This window comes from Aptenodytes patagonicus, chromosome 4 (assembly GCF_965638725.1).
Source record: "Aptenodytes patagonicus chromosome 4, bAptPat1.pri.cur, whole genome shotgun sequence".
Classification (NCBI taxonomy): domain Eukaryota; kingdom Metazoa; phylum Chordata; class Aves; order Sphenisciformes; family Spheniscidae; genus Aptenodytes; species Aptenodytes patagonicus.
The window spans coordinates 2,611,390-2,629,322 of record NC_134952.1 but is presented as its reverse complement, the minus strand read 5'-3'; the positions used below and the strand labels follow the sequence as shown (position 1 = coordinate 2,629,322).

The 17,933-nt window shown below is 54.0% G+C and overlaps 1 protein-coding gene across 7 annotated transcripts in view; it reads right to left on the bottom strand.

Moving 5' to 3' along the window:
- LZTS3 (leucine zipper tumor suppressor family member 3) overlaps positions 1-17,933 on the bottom strand; it is a 56,026-nt gene that overhangs the window by 17,578 nt on the left and 20,515 nt on the right. For 2 of the 7 annotated variants that reach the window (XM_076335653.1, XM_076335659.1), the window contains exon 1: positions 10,249-10,353. The exons of 1 other annotated variant lie outside the window; for it this stretch is intronic. The gene's annotated coding sequence lies outside the window, so the exon portion shown is untranslated. Of the gene's footprint in view, positions 1-2,333; positions 2,812-2,975; positions 3,138-10,248; positions 10,354-17,933 lie in introns of those variants that run through there. 4 more of the 7 variants (XM_076335655.1, XM_076335654.1, XM_076335656.1 and 1 more) reach the window with 4 other exon arrangements.

The following is a 17,933-nucleotide window of genomic DNA, read 5'->3' as shown; positions in this document are numbered from 1 at the left end:
GTCTCACGGGGTCTTGCTATTTGCACTAATAATGGCATGGAGAAGAAAAATTAAAAAGGTTAAAGCAGGGTCTGTGCTGCTCGACTTTGCTTTTATTAAATTGCGTTTCTGGAGGCTTCTGCCAGGCGCGCTGCCTGTAACCTCCTCCCTTTTTCCAGTGTCCTGATCTTCTCATAGAAAACCGCCCTGTCTGAAATACGGCCCGAGTGTCGTGGGGCTGGCGGACGGACGTGGCAAACTGCTGTGCCGAAGGGAGAGGACACAGAGCTGATACCTACAGCGAGCTGGGAGAGCTCCTCTGGGGCAGAGCAGGGTAGGGAGGTGGTCACAGAGGGAAAAAGTGATTTAAGGAGGTGCTCTGGTGAAAGCCACCGTCCCAGCTGAACTCCTGTTCAGGTGGGAAGGAGCCTCCATGGTCTGAGACACGCCAGATGTGCCCCATCATTGCCAGGGGCCAAGGCAGCTGCGAGGCAGAGGAGAACGTGCCTGGTGGTGTAACCTTCTCCATCCCCTTGCACATCACCCCACCCAAGGAGGGTGCCCGAGGGACTTGCCCTGCTGAACCACCAGCAATATGAAGCGATGAGCGTTGGGTGAACGTTTTGTAGTCACTGCTAATGACCTTCCTGCAGCTTGCACCTTTGTCCCCCAACAGAGATGTCCCCATGTCACACACACTGGTTGAGGTCTAAAGGCTGAGCAGCGAACGAATATCACACAAGCATCGCACGGTGCGGCGTGGGGACCCACTACAATCAAAACACGTAAAAGTTTATCAGTCATAAGTAACAAAACCTCCACCAGCAGCGAGAAGTGTCCAGGTCTGGTCACGCATCCGGCGTGTGACATTTGGACACGTCTCTCTCCAGCGCACTGAGCAGGACTCGGAGGCTCACGACGCCATTGCACCCTAAAGGCACTTTCCAAAGAACACCACCATAGACAGTTCATGAGTGCACGACGCCCAGGGATTGATCTAGGTGCCTGCTGGGAGACTTGGTTGAGCCACGGAGCGATGAGGAGGGAAGGAGACTGCCCGTCTGAAGCCGCACTCAACCCACGGTGCCTTTGGATTTTATTAGTCAAGGGAAGACTTTTTATTCTGCTCATTTAGGAATAACCTGCCTTTCAGTGACTTTGGGATCTTTATAGGCCGTGTCTTTTTTTATGGGACACCAGCCACCACAGGAGGGATGTGCTGGAAGGTCTCAGCTCCAGGCAAGGGAAAGGCAGTGGCTGCGTCGTCTCCGTGCAGTCCTGCTCAACCGGCAGAGGAGAAATCCAGATTACTTTTTCCTTGCTGGGTAAATTCCACAGTGACATTTGCACATTTACATTGACTATCTGAGGGCAGGATGAGGTCATCGGAAAATTTGATCCTTCCAAAGAAAAAAAAAAAGCCGACGCAACAACAAGCAGGGAAGGCAAGTGTCCTTAGCCCGGCGAGAGCCACAGCCTGGGCAGAGACGTGGCAGTGCCCTCCGGGACACCTCTGAGGGCCTGCTCAGCCCTGTGGCACCTCCATCATTGGTCTTCACCGGCAGAGTATGACAGCCTTTCTCTGCCCTTGGGCCTCCCAGGCGGTGGTTTCCGCATCAAGCAGGCTTCTGCTTAGGGCCACGTCCCGAGCCTACTGGGATGTTGAGCCGGCGTTCCTGCTCAGTGCCAGCAACCCAAAAGCAGGGGGGGCTTCAGCGGCCTTCTTGGGATGTGGGATCAGAGCTGCACCGCAGGGCCAGACTCTGAAAATGGACCTTTTTCCATGTTTTGGGTTTTTTTTTTCCTTTTAACTGGGCACCATCCAAGAAAATATTCTGAAAAAAATGGTTATTAGCTTATGTTTACTGTAAACCCAGGATCTGATAAACAGAGCATACGGGCAAGCATTACAAATACGTTATTAAGGAGATTCCAGAAGTGCCAACAGATCCCTGACAGTACAGCTTTGTTTGCCAAAAAGGGCCATTTTTTCGAGAACAACGGCTCTCGCTTTTGTGTCTTCTGGCCAGCTCCAGTTCCCAGTCAGGTTTTACCCGGGTCATTCCTCAGGTGAACTGTGAAATCAAGTTTTGAGCACAGCGAGGTAAGGAATAACGCTGCCAGGCTCCGGCGCAGAGCTGGAGGGTCTTTTTGTCTTCCTTCCAGGTTTGGAGGAATGCATGATTAAAAACTTCCCCAGGACATTTCTCCTCCTTAAATCTCATAACCACCTCCCTCCCACGGGAACGCAAACTAAAATTGGGTTTACAGGTGATTCCCAATGAGAGAAACAAGGGTGCTGAGCCTGGCAGTCCATGAACACAGGGGGGCTGAGGGAAGCTGAACTGGCTCACCTTTACCAGCGTTTCACTCCCAAGTCCGTCCTTTAGAAGGAAAGAGAAGTCACCTCTGAGCACGGCTGGGCTTGGAAGAGACCCCTGAGCCACGGCAGAGGGACGAAAGTGGCTTCCCCTGCCCCGTGGTGGTGTGGAGAGGCTGCAGACAGGCGGAAAACCAAAGCAGGAGTTTTAAGCAACCTGCCAGCCACTGCCCTTTCCAGATGTTTTGTCTTTCCAGATGTTACATCCCATCTGCAGAGGTGAGGAGGCACCAGGACCACCTCACTCTTCATCCGCACCAGACTCTCAAGAAGACACCAGGTCCGTCCCACCTCCCGAGGAGGAGCAGCTCTACCCAAATCGCTCCCGAGTGATGTCCATCTGTCCATCCATCACAGCAGCCACCACGTCCGAGAGCCGACACTCAGCCTTTGCCGAGCTCCAGTTCCCCAGAGCCACGTGGCTACAGCAGGAACCCAAGTGAAGGGACTTTCTGCAGACACAAAGGAGGAGAAGGGAACCCTTCCAGAACAAACACTGAGCTAATTTCCCATTCCTCAGCATTACTGTCTTAATAAAAGCTGAAAAGGGTTCTTTGTCTGCCTGGATCCATTCAAAGCACCCTTCCTCCTAGGCATCTCCACGCCAGCACCTTACCTAGGAAGGGTGTCGTGTCTCATCGGTGCAGCCAACCTCCTCTCTGGCCGGGGGTGCCAGGACTTCACGCAACGGTGCAGCTCCCCACCATCTCCGTGTTGCACGGCCTCCCCGTCCCATCCAACCGCTGTGGCCCCTTGGCCTTTCCCCCAGCAGCCCTGCCTTGGAGACAGCAATATTTTTATGCCTGACGCAGAAAATCTGGGGTGAAATTTCCTTTTCCCCAGCTGTGGTGGGTGAAGTCTTCATGGCCACCTCTTACCATGGTTTCCTACCATGCCTGCAGCTCCGGGGGACCCCTAGATGCTATTGTAAACATAATAATCCGTAAAATAACTCCTGCGTCTTCACACCTGCTTTACCAAATGAGTTAGCGAATGCCTTCCAGTTAGGCAGAAGAAAAATTGCTTTCAGATAGGCAGCTGAATGGTTAACTAAGCCTAGATTATGAAGGCCTGGCTCTGTTTCTGCCTGAGTAGGTTAATTGTTAACACTCTAGTAACAAAGGCCTTTGGGAGACATACCTAGGCACCGTGCCATGCGAGAAGGAAATCAATCACTGGTCTCGGGCAGAGAGAGCTCCAGCAAACAGCCCGAAAGCAAGGCAGTGCCTTGGCACACGCACCATCCCAGGCATGTGGTCCCGGCAGGATAGGCAGCAAAGGCATCTGAAGGTCAAAAATTCCACCACCCCCGCCAATTGCGGTAACAGGTATGCCCGTGACCTTCAACAGTCGGGTTTGTTTGTGTCTGTTTTAATGAGCACACAATTACCGACACAATGAAAACATGTTTTTTTTTTTTGGGGGGGTAGGACCTACACCTGCGCTGTGTTTAGTGCTCTGGTGGCTCTCCAGTTTGTTGGCAGCGGTGCCAGAGTGCTGGTATGGCTGGAGGAAAAAAGTCATCACGTCCTGGGGTGGTGGAGCAGGTTAGAAATGGTGTAAAAGGGGTGAAAACAAATTTGCTGTGGTCCTTTCAGCTTCTTCCAGAAAGATACATGGAGAGAGAAGGGAAGGCCAGTAATGGGTTAGCAGTGAGGAGACAGCAGACCCTGTAGGGAGCGAAACCACCTGTGCCTGGAGAAGCATTAACAAGCCCTGGAGAAAAGCCACCACTGAAACCCAAGACCTGCAATCAAGCTGAGTCAATATATCCTTGGAGGGGTTTGAGTCTGGGTCTCAGCAACGCTACCAGCACCTCAAAGGTTGTTGCTTGGGTTGGTGTGGACACCCTGCGTTCCCATGAGACAGCTCCAGCAGCCATGGTGAGATGGGAGCCCACCTCCTGTTCCCTGCTTGGGGTGGGGATGGCAAGCACAGGCACAGAGGAGGACCGCTGGAGTGGGGTCGGATGGACCTGCCTCACTTCTTAACACTCCTGTCTTGCCCTGCAAAATGCGCTGCTTGCCTTAGTTGTACCACCGTGCACCTCTGAGAAGGTTTTTGTCTTCCCACCAAGTAGTTTCAGATGCAACGTGCAGCCACATCCCTCTTCTCTGGGCTGAGCAAACAGCCCTCAGCCTCTCCTTACACATCACATCCTCCAAAAAGACCGTTCAGCTACTGCTCTGCCTCCTGTGTGTCATGGGCCGTCATGTGTCACCTCCTTACGGCCGTGCTGGACCCAAACCTGGCTGAGAGCACCTCCACAAGGGTCGATTCAAGAGTCAGGGACACCACCGCTCCCCTCCCACCCGGCTCCAGTGCGTCGGCACCTCCTTTTCTTCTACACCCTTCTCAAGTTGCCTCGGTTTGAAGAGGGGAACAGAATGAGCTTTTCCTATCTCTCACAGGCATTTTTTCCAGCCCTCAAGTAATTCTTGTGGCTCTTTTCTGCACCTCCTCCAACTGCTCTTCCCCGACTCCGACATCCTGGCTTGGTGGCTGCCAGGTTTTCCTCCACCACTGAAATATGGCATGAAAGCACTTGAACCTGTCTGTGAAAACATGCAAATCTCTGGCTTTTCAACCACAAGCCTTTTCCACAACCAATAGCCAGACAATGTCAGACAAACAACTCCTGCTGCTTCCCTAGGACACAGACTTCTCTTTTCCCACTTATCCCTGCCGAAGGAAACGGGAGCTTTGCGATGGGGAGCTTTTTCCCCCATTCAGGGCCAAAAAGGAAACTCGGGAAGGCAGGCTGGAGGGTCAAGGAGTGCCAAGTTCTTGTAGCCACCTTCAGAAACCTCTTTGGCCGTGGAGTTGCTGTGTGTCTGCACATCTTGCATCCCTCTGTGCAAAGGCTTTACGGTTGCTGCTGGGCTACAAAGAGATGGACAAGCTCTCCAGCAGCACCTGAGCCCTCGGTGCAAGGGCAGGCTCCAAACTCCAGCAGGACGTTGCCCAGCATCTCCTAGGGCTCAGCTGAGCCCCTCTTTGAGCCTCGGCCCCTCTGGCAGCATGAAGGCTGTAGGGCTGTTGGACCAAGCGGCTGCAAATCATTGCTGTAAGACACATCCAGGCTGGAGAAGTCCCATCGTTACGTTTTAAGGAGGTTTTGAAAGAGGCTCCTGGCTGCGACGAGCAGGGCAATGGCATGTAGTGAATGCACCAGTCCTGCTCGGGGCGTTAGGTATTTGCTTTTGTTAATGCTAATGTTAACGTTAAGAAGGGCTGACTTTGAGCTGTTCTCCAGCGGGGTACATCAGTGCCACTCGGCTGTCCTGTGTCTCTGCCCAGGGCTTGCAGGGAGGTGTTGATGAGGAGCTACATGATACTTAAGCTCCGGGGCTGGCTTTGCACGCAAAAATGAGTGGAAAGTTGTTTTCTCTCCCCAAGACCCTGTGGTCTGAGAGACCTTTTTTTTTTTCTTCCCCCTTGGGGAACTGCAGGAATCGTGGCCCATAACCAGCTTTGCATCGAGTCCCTGCTGTAGGAGAGATCCCATCCGGATATACTGCTCGTCGTCTCTCTCCATGGCCTGATCCAGCTCACAAATCTGGCAGAAAGTCAACCCAAACCAGCAAGCAGTTTGCTGCCGCATCGGCAGCTTCCAGCCAGTTCACTGAGGACTCGGCCAGGACCACAGGGCCGTGATCAGGGTAGAGGAACAGGGAGCGTGGGCAGGAGCAAACCCCACCAGAAAGGGGTTTGGTTTTGGAGACCTCAGCAAGGAGCAGCTCCTAACTGCAGCCTGGGGTGCTTTGCAGAGACCTTAGTAGCTCTGGGCCCTGAGGATTGGGTGTTTAGCTAGCAAGCAAGGCATGAATTCAGAAAGCAAAGCAACACCAAAGCCATCCTAGATGCCTTCTCCTGGGAGCATCTCCATGTGTCCTAAGGCTATTTCTTACTGCGTTCTGTTGCAGGCATGCAACCGCGGAAATCCATCCTGAAGCTCTGTGCTACAGTCCCAGCTTGGGAGTCCTGCCGAGGAACATCCAATTCGGGAAGATGGGGACCATCCTGTCCCTCTACAACCCCCCGATTTCCAATGACACCTCCTGTCCCAGCACCTGAGAGCACTGGAGGGGTCCGCACAGGGACCCGCAGCATCCTCTGGGTAACTGGGCTCAGTTAAAAGCCATCAGCCCCCCCAGTACGTGGCTATTTCTGAGGCACGAGGACCACGCTTTGCTTTTCTCTCCTGCAAATGTGGCAGCAGCGGGTGGGGGCGGCAGGATTCGGGGCAGGGAGGTCCCCGTTTCAGGGGCTGCGCTTTCTTGGGCTGCTGTGAGAAATAAAAGCAAGAGGCTTAGAAACATTTCCTTTTCCTTTCTGCCTGCTAATGAGATAATTACAGCCTTTTGTATTCTGGGAAACTACTTTCTCATTATGGGCTGCATCAGCTATTTACATAATAAGCCTGAAACAAAAGAGACGAGATGAAAAGACCCAGGCGGCTCTTCGGGAGAGCCCACGTTGCGCTGCCAAGGAAGAGCCCATGGGATGATGGCTTTCTCCATCCCCAAGGTCCCTCTGCCAAGGTCCAGAGCGGGTGGCAGCACTTGGGATGTCCCCAGCACGGGATGCTCCTCGCTCTCAGCTGCAAGGGTCCCCGGGGTCCCCAGAACCAGCCCGACACGCTCTCTTAAACCATCCGCCGTGATTCCCATTGCCGAAGGATTTGGGAGGGGTGGCTGTGGATCGGGACCCCATATGCGTGCGGCGGGGAGAGCCGTGTCAGCTCTGCCCTGATGTGGTCAGCATATGTGGGGCTCGCAGTGACACCTTGGGATGAGTCCCACCACCTGAGGGTATGTTGGGTACCAAACTGTCCCATCCCCTGTCCCATGTCCCAGTTTCCCCAGCCCCCAGCTGGCCAAGGGACATACTGGGTACCAACCTGTCCCACCGCAGTTCCCTGTCCCTCCAGCTGGCCAAGGGACACTTTGGGTACCAGACTGTCCCATCCCATGTCCCACATCCCAGTTCCCTTTTCCCCCAGCCGACCAAGGGACACATTGGGTACCAACCTGTCCCATCCCACGTCCCAGTTCCCTGCCCCCACAGCTGGCTAGGGGACACCGGGTACCAAACTGTCCCATCCTACATCCCACTGCCCTGTCCCCCAGCTGGCCAAGGGACACTCTGTGTACCAAATTGTCCCCGCCAGCCTGCCAACCCGCCACCTCCCTTCCTCAATAAAGGCCCCATTGTTCTCCCCCAACAAAGCCTGAATAGTGCAGCCTGCTCCACCTTCCCCCGGCTAATCCTCCCGGTTTGCTATCAGTTTTCCTCTTCGGTTGGTCGCTGTGTTTAAGGGACACGCTCCGCTACCACCCTGTCCCCGTCCCCCAGGAAGTGGCAGGAGGGGGAATCACGGCAAAGCACGACCGAAACCGCCGCCGCGGAGCACGTGGCCTTGGCTCTGTGCCCTCCTGCCTGTCCTCCTTCCCTCTCCGCTCCCCGGGGGTGCTCCTGGAATGGACACCCCCCCCCCCCCCGTGTATGTGCTACACCTGGGCTGTGTCTCTGTCACACGCAGTGACACAAGAGTCCCCGTCTGCATTCACTGTGCTTTGCTGCAGCAGCCACACTCCTCCCCAGGAGTGATGATGATGAGGATGATGAAGAGCACCAGAGGCTTGTGCTGGGTCCACGCTTGTGGACCACACCACTGCCCCAGAGCATCCTTCTGCAAGCGCAAGGCTCGGAGAGCCCAGCAGCTACCTGGAAACCCCTTATTGACAGCAAAAAATCAATAAATCAATCTGGGCATTACTATTGCTCATCCAGAACGAGCTGCTCTGCCTGTCCCAAGCCCAGTCCCACCACAGCTCATCTCAGGGTGTTCCCGATTTTAATCCACAGGATTTTCTGGATTCAAAAGAGCAGGCAAAGGTGTGGGATAAAAGGCCAAGCACCTGGCAGGCTGCACCAGTCTTGAGCTACTCCAATAAGAAAAGAAATCAAAATTGCTCTGGAGGCTGCGGTGAGGTTGGCAAAGCCCTAGAGAAACCTCAGCGGGTGACGTGGTGGGTAATGTGGTGCTCTGCGATTTGTACGGGGTCCCAGGGAGGTTTTCCAGTCTCCATCCTTGGAGGTTTTCAAGCCCCGGATGGACCAAGCAGGGTCTGGCCTCGTAGCTGAGCCTGCCTTGAGCAGCAAGGTGGCCTGGAGACCCCCGAGGTCCCTTCCACCATGAATTATCCTGCCATGGAGGACAGAGGTTTTGGCAAGCCGCCCCAGGCCTGTCCACAGGCGTTGCCCTGGCCGGGACAATGGGGCTGCATCGCTGGCACAGTCCTCATCCTCAGGGGCATTTTTCCCTGTTTCATGGGCTGCTATCAGACCTCTGGCTTCGGATCTGGGCTGGCATCCTCCAGGATGCACCCGAGGGCAGATAGGAGGGATTTTCCCTTTACATGGCATGTCTGTCCCCATCGTCCCAAGGAGTGGAGAGTGCCAGCAGGACAGGATGCTTTCAAGCTCAGCCCAAACTGCCAGCCCAAATCCTATGTGTCCGTCAGGAAGGGTTCGGACATGGTCTCATCTGTGCCCACCGGCCCTTCTGGCTGCTCCCAGAAGATGCTCAGCGCCGGCTGTGGGCTGATCATCATCCCCAGTGCAGTCAGTGACAACCGCTGCCCGGAAGACGCCAGCTTTGGTGGCACAAAGAAAACTCCCTGAATTCAGTCGGCACGGGGAAAGGATGGTTTGATGGAGCAGCCTCAGTGCTGGCTGCGGGGCTGGGGGTCTGGGATGCTCCATGCCACAGGCTGGACCACTTGAAGTCATCCCAGCCCTCTGTGCCTCAGTTTCCCCTTATTAAGAGGCCTCCTTCTCAGCAAGGTGGCTGGAGATGAGCTGCTGCTGGTTGAGCCTGTGGTGCTGCCTGATGTGGTGGGGGGTACGGGGGAGCTCCCGGCCCATCGCAGAGTGCTGGCATGGTGCCTGCTGTCCCCTGGAAGTCCCCCAGTGAGGAGCTACGTACCTTGCCTGGCACCCCAGCATCTGCCTGAGCATCCTCATCTGGCCCCATATCCCATATCTTGGGGCATCCCAGTGCAATCCCCTGCTGTAGACACGCTCCTTTGCCCCAAACACCTCATGGTGGGAGCAGGAGGACCCCCCCCCTTGTCACCAGATGCCCCCATGGACGATTTAGACCCCTGCCCTGGCCTGTGTGTTGCCAGGGGGAGGCTTGATCCTGCCATTTGGGGTGAGCCATCAGCCCCAGAGAGGTGCCAAGCAGCCGTCCCCACGGTCTCTGCCTGCCTCTGCCGTCCCCAGGCCTTGCCCAAACCTCCGTCCCAGCAGGAAGGACAACGAGGGGACCCGCCACCGGCTCCCACCTGCCGCCCACGCTACCGACCCGGCCGTGGTTCATCATTAACTCGCCCTGAGGAATTTCAAGGTCGCGGACCCAGCCTGGGACATGCTCGCTCCTCCCCGGACACGGCGCTCAGAGCGAGCCCCCATGGTGGCTTGTCCCCATGGTGGCTTGTCCCCACCGCCGGGGTTAGCGCCGCTAACCGGAGTGGTACCCCAAAACCCATTGGGGTGCAAGGTCCCGGTGCTGGTGGGTGCCAGCTGGATCCAGGGTGAGTTTATAGTGGGGGGGAAATAGCGGCTCTCCCCACCCTGAGCAACCCACCTCCGTGCACCCCATCTCTGCTACGACCCCGAGTGCAAACGCAGCCCAGTGGGTACGTCCCACCCTGAAAAAGCACCTGCAGTGGGTCCCGCCAGCTCAACACCGCGCTAATCCACCGAAAACCCTTCGTTCCCCTGCCTGGCCCCTTTCTGGGCTCGAACAAAGACACCCAGTGAGAGGGGGAAGGAGAGGAAAGGAAAGATTCCCCCCCGCCCCAAAAGCCAGCACCCACCGGGATTTACTTGGGCAGCCCAGGGGTGCATCCTCCAGCTCCCCGTCCTCCGCGGGTCTCGACGTTCATCGTCTCCCTGCTTGGTATCCCGGGAAAAACCCTAAAATAATACCTGCCGAGAGCAACCTGCTGCTGGGCTGGGGCCAAGGGCCGCACCGTGCTCGGCCTGATTGGCCACCGCCGGCCCGCGCCCGTGGGATCTTAACTCTTTCTTCCCGTCGGGGCGGAGATGAGCCCTGCATCCTCAAACGGGGAGTGCGGGGTCTGACGGCTCGGTTTTGCTCAAATGGGGATTTTGGGGTCTGACGCCTTGTTTTTGCTCACATGGGGATTTTGGGGTCTGACTGCTTAGTTTTCTTCAAACGGGAATTTTGGGGTCTGACAGCTTGTTTTTGCACAAATAGGGATTTGGGGGTCTGATGGCTTGTTTTTGGTCAAATTGGGATTTGGGGGTCTGACAGCTTGGTTTTACGCAAATAGGGATTTTGGGGTCTGGCGGTTTGTTTTTGCTCAAATTGGGATTTGGGGGTCTGATGGCTTGTTTTTGCACAAATAGGGATTTGGGACTCCGACAGCTGGGTTTTGCTCAATTAGGGATTTGGGGTCTGACTGCCTGGTTCTTTTTCAAATAGGGAATTTTGGGGTCTGACGGCTTGGTTTTGCTCAAATGGGGATTTTGGGGTCTGAAAACTTGGTTTTGCTCAAATGAGGAATTTGAGGTCCAATGACTTGATTTTGTTCAAAGAGGGATTTGGGGGTTCAATGGCTTGTTTTTGCTCAAAAGGGGTTTTGGGGGTCCGACAGCTGGGTTTTTTTCAAATGGGAATTTTGGGGTCTGACGGCCTGTTTTTGCTCAAATAGGGAGTTTGGGGTCTGACAGCTTGGCTTTTTTCAAATGGGGATTTTGGGATCCAATGGCTTGTTTTCGCTCAGATAGTTATTTTGGGGTCTTCCCAGCACGGGACTCCTCTCCTCAACTTTCCCATCCCTATGGGGATGCTTCCCAGCTGCGTGGCTGAACCGAGAGCCCATTCACCATGGAGAGAGGGGCAGAGAGCACGAGTCCAACCCGGTAACTTTGAAACAGTCTCAGCTTTTCTTTTCGAGGCGGTTTGGGTTAATCGATATCCTAAATCTCACCGAAGCGCACAAGAGAGGCAGTCTGACACCCGGAAAGGCCACGTTTTCTTTATGTGCCAACACTGCTCCATCTCAACCCCAAACTCCCTGATAAAGCCGTGCACGTATGAAACAACAACAACAACAAAAAGTTACAGAGGGATTTGATCCTGCTGTAGCCCATAAACATGGTTCCGAACAGACAAAATGGAAAGGGGCAGTCATTTTCTGCCCTGGTTATTGCAGACGAGGAAGCGAGCATTAAATGGTCCATCTGTCCTCCCCTAACTTTAGCATTTTCTGGCTGGTCTCAGCCCGTTTGGACAAATGGGATGATGCCCATCACCCCAGAAGCTGGATGGGGATCCTGCCCTCCCTCTTTTGCCATCATTATTTGCCATCTGACCCCCCCCGTCTTTCAGAGCAGAGCCCCGGTGATACAGGATGGTCCGGAGCTCCTTCTCCTCCATCCCTGGCTGCCAGCGCTGTGGCGGGAGAGCAATCAGGCTTCCCATCGGGGGCTGGCCAGCCTCAGCACTTATATTGGATTATTTGCAGTCGTGAAGGGAGTGCAATGAGGGAAATAAAGCTACACAAAGCTGCCGCTAATTTAGACTTATTTGCTCAAGTGAGTTTTCTATTGGCAGGATGTCTGCGTATCAAAGGAGTCGCCGGTCGCAGCCTCGCAAACATAGCATCGTCAACGGTGGGCTAATAGCAGCAAGAACAGTAAAATAGCAATAATGCGAACAATAATCAAATATGGGTTACGCGTGCATTTAAACCACGGCAAAACACACTGCTGGGGTGCATGGGGAAGGTGTAAATTATACCAAAATGGATTCCTGCCGAGGCTCAAGCTCTTAATTTTGCCCTTTGACTTCAGAAGCGAAGAATTCCAAGAAACAGGCTGGTTTGTACATTGCTAGAAAAGATTCCCAGCAGCAGGATGCATAGCACGCACCTTGGAAATAGGCACACATAGAGCAAGCCCTTTCCATCCCAGGGACCGCTCTTGCAGTAACCAGAGCTGACCCAGGAGCTTCATCAGGACATGGACCCTTCCCACCAGTGGGATTTGGTGAAGCTGCCCAAGCAAAGGAGCCCTTGGCTGCACGGCATGGAGCTGCACATACCCAGGCTCAGCAGATCTTGCAGGAGACAGGCAGTTTCCTGACATTACAGCTGGTTAAGTCTGTGCTCGTTCTCTCTTTGGGAGTTGTGTTATGTCTTAGCACTTCCCACAGATGAATAAATCATGATAGAAGAGGCTTTGGAGAATGCTGGGAACTCCAGGATAACCCGTGCTCCCGGTGCTTTCAGGCAAGTCATAAACTTTTGAACCCTGAACTCGCATTTCTAACCCAGGTCTCCGGTCGCTGAGACATAAACCTCTCTACCCACCAAACTCACCTCCGCCAAAGCCCCTCCACCACCTCTGAGAGCCAACTGAGACCCCCCAGTTCGCAGTCAGCACCCCATTACGCATGGGCTCCTGCGCAGCCAGCTGCATCCAGGCCATGGAGTTTCCCTGTCCCCATGGGACAGAACCACCAAGACTTGGTCTCATCTCTTTGGGGGGTTTTATCCATCTCTGAGCTGCCCTTTTTGGGCAGCCATGGTCGGACTGTGCACTCAGACCCAATCACCTGTGGTGCCTCCAGGTGGTGATCCCCGTTCCCCACCATGGCAGACTCTGGCTGGAGAACCACGGGTCTAACCATGGGTTCTTAATTGCTGTTTGAAATAGACAAGATGATCGTTATCAACACAACTTGCAAGAGATTTTCTTTTCAAGACTCGTCTCGCGGGGACCCTGGGTAGCTAATGGGGAGCAGGGTATCCATCAGAGCATCTCTGACAGCAGGTCTTCGATGCCCTTTTGGTGGGACAGGCGGCTCCTGTCTCAACCCCTGCCCGGACTGCTCTCTCCCATGTAGCCCCCTGAGATGGGTCAAAAGTTGCCGTAATCCTCAGCTTGGTCACTGTTAAGCTGCTCCTGTGCTGGGGCCAGCCAGGAGCAGAGGTGACGAAACTCCAGGAGATATTTTCTCCTCCCTCATCAGCCAGCCAGAATCAACAGGTGCCTCACGAAAGGGCTGACCGGGCGAAGGAGAGCTGGAAAGTTTGGCTGAGAGCATGAGGTCCAGCTCACCCATTTGGGGGAAGTCTGGAGCCTCGAGCTGCATGGAGCCACGGGAGGGAAGCAAAAACTAGTCGGGAGCTGGAGACTGAACTCAGACTCAAATACAGAGAGTGCTCTACAGAGCCCATCAAACAAGGTGGCCTCCAGCCTGGTATTACAGGGTTAGGGGTTACCCACCTAAAAAGCCTTCCCTACCTAGCCAGGATGGACTGGCCTCCTTCTGCCTGGGGGAAGAGGCTTTGAACATCCACTCGGACCCAAAACTACATCCCTCAAAGGCCTCTTGAAGCTGGTTACATCCCTGCCCCTTTCTCCCTCAATTCAACAGCGGGGAAGGCTGTTGTTGCACATGGCTCATGTTGAGGGCATGCACGGCATCCAACGCTCCCAGCTCCCAGTTTAATCCTTTTGGGTGAGAAATTATGGCCATGGTTTTCCCTGTTGAGCTGTGGTAGATAGCTCGGGATCAGCCCTCTATCTGGCAAAATGCAGCGTGTCCCACTCCAGTTTCACCCGTGGGGCCGTGGCATCAATGCCAGCCTTTGTCCCCAAACAGCCAAGAGAAACACAGCAGCCCTCAGGCAGCACCTCCAGACATCGGAGGCTCTCCCGTCTCGGGGAGGGCACCACCGGCTCCCCCATTTTGTGCACATCCCTTCCCTCGGTGGGAGGAAGGTCTGCCCTGACTTTCCCAGCTCCAGCAGCTCACGCCGGGGCAGCAGCCCCTCTCCAACCCTCCCCTTCCCCACCAGGATGAAGCTGTTCGTAACACCGTGACGCCCGTGCCAAGAAGGTGATGGATCTCCAGCACAAGTCCTGAGGCTGCAAAGTGTTTAGCAGTGTGGAGCAGGTTAAAGTTATGGGGGTTTGCAGCTTCGGGTGGAGCCACAACAAAATAAGCACCTGTAGCTTCAAAAAAAAAAAAAAAAAACCCAAAAAGAAAAAAGGAAAGAAGGAAAGAAGCAGATCCTCTTCCTCCACTCAAGGGATCCCGTGGACTGGCTGCTGTCAGATGGGACCCTGGGGACTTCCGTTGAGTTTTTCTCTTCTGCAGAAAAATTCTCCTGTTTGAGAATTATTTCTGTGGAAATGTTCTGGGGTTTTGGGTTTTTTTTTCCGGAGGTGGGGTGTTTTTCAGTGAAATTGGTTTTTTTCAATGCCCTCTCCTTCCCGTGAATAAAATAAAATTCAGTTTTCAGAAATAAAAATACTGGCTTTTTTTTCTGTTTTTTCCCCAAAGCCGCCTTCTTCTTGAGGAAAGGAAAAATTAACCCTACCAGAAACCAAACTCTTTGTTCCCCAGATCCTTTTTTTTTTTCTTTTTCCTTTTTCTTGCAGAATTGGCATGCTCTGAGCATCTCCCCCGGCAGGGTGATTTCCCTCCTCTTGGAACCATTTCATTTCAAGATCCCAAAGCTCTTTGAGGTCCCTGGACTGCAGCTGCAGAAGTGGTTAAGTGTTTTCTGCACTGGTCAGAGAAGGAGCAAAATGTCAGCTGCAGTGAGGTCTGAAGGAGCGTCACTGGCCTGGGACTTTCCCCGGGGAACGGTGGGCAGAAAGCATCAACGTGCTCGGGCAGGCGGCGAGGCGGAGGTAGAGGTGGAAATGGGAGCAGACACGCCTGGGTCCCTGCCTTGGGATTTCTTCCTTAAAAGCTCTGGGGAGGAAGTTCTCAGTGCAAAACATCCTGATGTGAGCAAGAGCCTTCCTCCTCTCTCCACCTAGACTCCTTTTTTTACAGGGAAGATCTTTTTCAAAGCCTTGAGGAGCAGAAAAAACTCCTAAATGAGGGTCCCCTGGCTATTGCACATACTTTCAGGTCACGAGTGAGGTGGAGGCGTCTCCATCCTGGGATGTCTTCATGCCTCGGCTGGGCAATGCCGAGGCCAACCTGGTCTAGTGATGATGATAGTCCCACACGGACTGTGGAGTTGGGCTGGAGACTTCCAGAGCTTCCCAACCAGCATCGCAACAACTTCAGACCTCAGCTGTGAACTGATTGCACTTGTAATAAGTGCTTGACATCCAGCAGGTTGCACGCTGAAAGCAGATCTTGTGCGGTACCTCCAAATCAGCCTTTGTTTGAAGCTCTGCCCCAGTATCTGTTATGAGAGCAGAGATTTCCAGCCCGGTCTTTGGAGGAAGGACCTGAGCCTGCTTTCTGTGACAGTCAATGGGTGCCGAATATCCAAGGGCTTCCCTATGTTTCTGGAGAGATGCTGCTTCGTCTGGTTGTTGTGGGTGTCTTGCAGGGATCATAGGGACGATAGCCAAATGGGCAGCGCGCTACTGGTAGGGTGGTATGGCTACGCCATGCCAGAAAATTCAGCCTTACTGCTAGGAAAGCTGATGAAGAGAGTCAAAAAAGAGTCATGTGAACACCCAGTATTTATTTACACTAGAAGAAACTGTTGACTGCTTACGTGATGTAAAAGTCTTCTCTATACCTGGAGGTTCACCTGCACCAGTACTTGCACAATGAGATCCCACCATTACACTGGTCTGGAAGTTAAAATGCTGAGAGAGGTTGCTCCTGCTCATTAAGTGGAATAATTTGAGCCCGTGTGAGGCCCCTTTGTACCCACACAGGGGTGTGGATGGGAGAGAACCTTCTCCAAGTTGCCGCAGGGGACTGGCGGGGGTTCCCGAGGCTGGGTTGGCACTGCAAAGCTGGGTTGATGCCATTTGCTATGACCGGGGACACTTTCTATCTCCAATCCACGACAACATCTGCCCGCTCAGCTTGACGCAGCACGAACAAGCCAAAAGACTCTGGTTTATCTCATCCAGAGAGATGGTTTCTTATTCTGGCAAAAACACCCCTGCTGGTATAAGCTGTCTCCTCCTGTATCGACACAGGGCAGACAAAGCCTCTGCAGCGCTGGCAAGCCCCAACCTGGTGCATCGCCCAGGTCTTCCCATAAATCAGGGGAGGTTCCTGCATCTCCAGCTGCGGGTGCTGAAAGCCCGGCGTGTGTGCTGGGATGCTCCGGCGTGGTGGCTTGTCCATGCTATGTAGGTCAGGTCTGAGCTGCATGGGGGGGAACGTGTGATGCTTTGTAAAAGCTAGTCCTAACCATGTGGCACTGCTGTCCTGTGCCTGCTCATCGTAACTGAAGAAATGCACATTAAATGGCCACCTTCCTTCCTGCAGCTAACGAGAGAAACGAGTGGAGCGGGGTTTTGTTCACCAGCCCTTCAAACCACACAGCCTCCACGGGGGAGGACGGAGCCTGTTTCTCTAACAGGAGCTCGAAACGCACTAATGCTGGCCAAGACCTTCATCTAAAACTTATGAGCTGAAAAAATGTACGTGAGTGAGCAATGTTGTCCTTTTTCCCTGCTCTTCCTTCACGCCTTGGCTGAACAACCCCAGGAGAGGCAGCAATGGTCTCAACGCTGACGAGGTCTCCCACAGGCAGTGGCCAATACTCCTTGAGAAAGCCAGGCGTTACCATGTTTCCCAGCTAATTTCTAGACCGGAGAATCTTGCTTAAACATCCTTGGGTGGTTATCCAGAATGAAGGAAGCAAATGTCCCATTCACAGTCCCAAAGCAGCAAGCCAGGTCTGGTAAAAATAAATCGGAGCAGAATAAATTGCTGCCAGGAGGGCTAAATTTCCACTGAAAACACCAGGTCAGCACGTGTCCTGTTTGAAAGTGCCATTTCTGTCCACATTGGGATTGAGGGATTTGGCACAGCCCCCTTGGCTTGGGGTGGGAGGCTTTTTTCAGCATTACAAGGGAGGAACGTTCAGGCTAGATCCTCAGTTGTGTGTATGGATGATGCCCAGTCCACCCGCTCTGTCCCCGTCCACCCGCTCCATCTCCATCCTGGCCAACCTCTCTGGGCAAGACGAGGTGGCTTGAATGGCTTCAGCAAAAGCAGAAGCAAGAGGGTCCTCTAGCCCTGGGAAGAAGGAGCTTCTGGAGGGGCAGTGGAGGACCAAGCAGGAAGCCTGGAGCACCTCTGTGGTGCATACCAAGCCTCTCTGTATAGGACCCAAGGTCTACGCTCCCTTTCCAGTCCACAGGGACCCAGCCGACACAGTCCACGGACCGCAGGGAGGGATTTGGTGATTGAAGGTGGGTGTGGGCTGAAATGCCATTTAAATCCATCACCAGCTAATGGCCCTGGGCTCCGACGGGCGCTTACAGTTTGCAGTTAATAAATGCCATGAGTACAAGAAACACAACCCCCAGCTATTGCCTTCCCCGTGGCTTCCTCGTCCTCAGAGAAATGTGGGTATTCCCTGCCCTGAAGACAAATTCCTCTGCAGTCGCTGGCACCGGACCATGTCTGGAAACAAATTTCCCCGGTGGGTGAACCAGTGGTTTTGTCTCTGCTCCCAGCTCTCTCGCTTCCTTTTCTTCAGACCATACAAGGCCAATTCCCCCTTTCTCAGCTCTCTAAACTCTG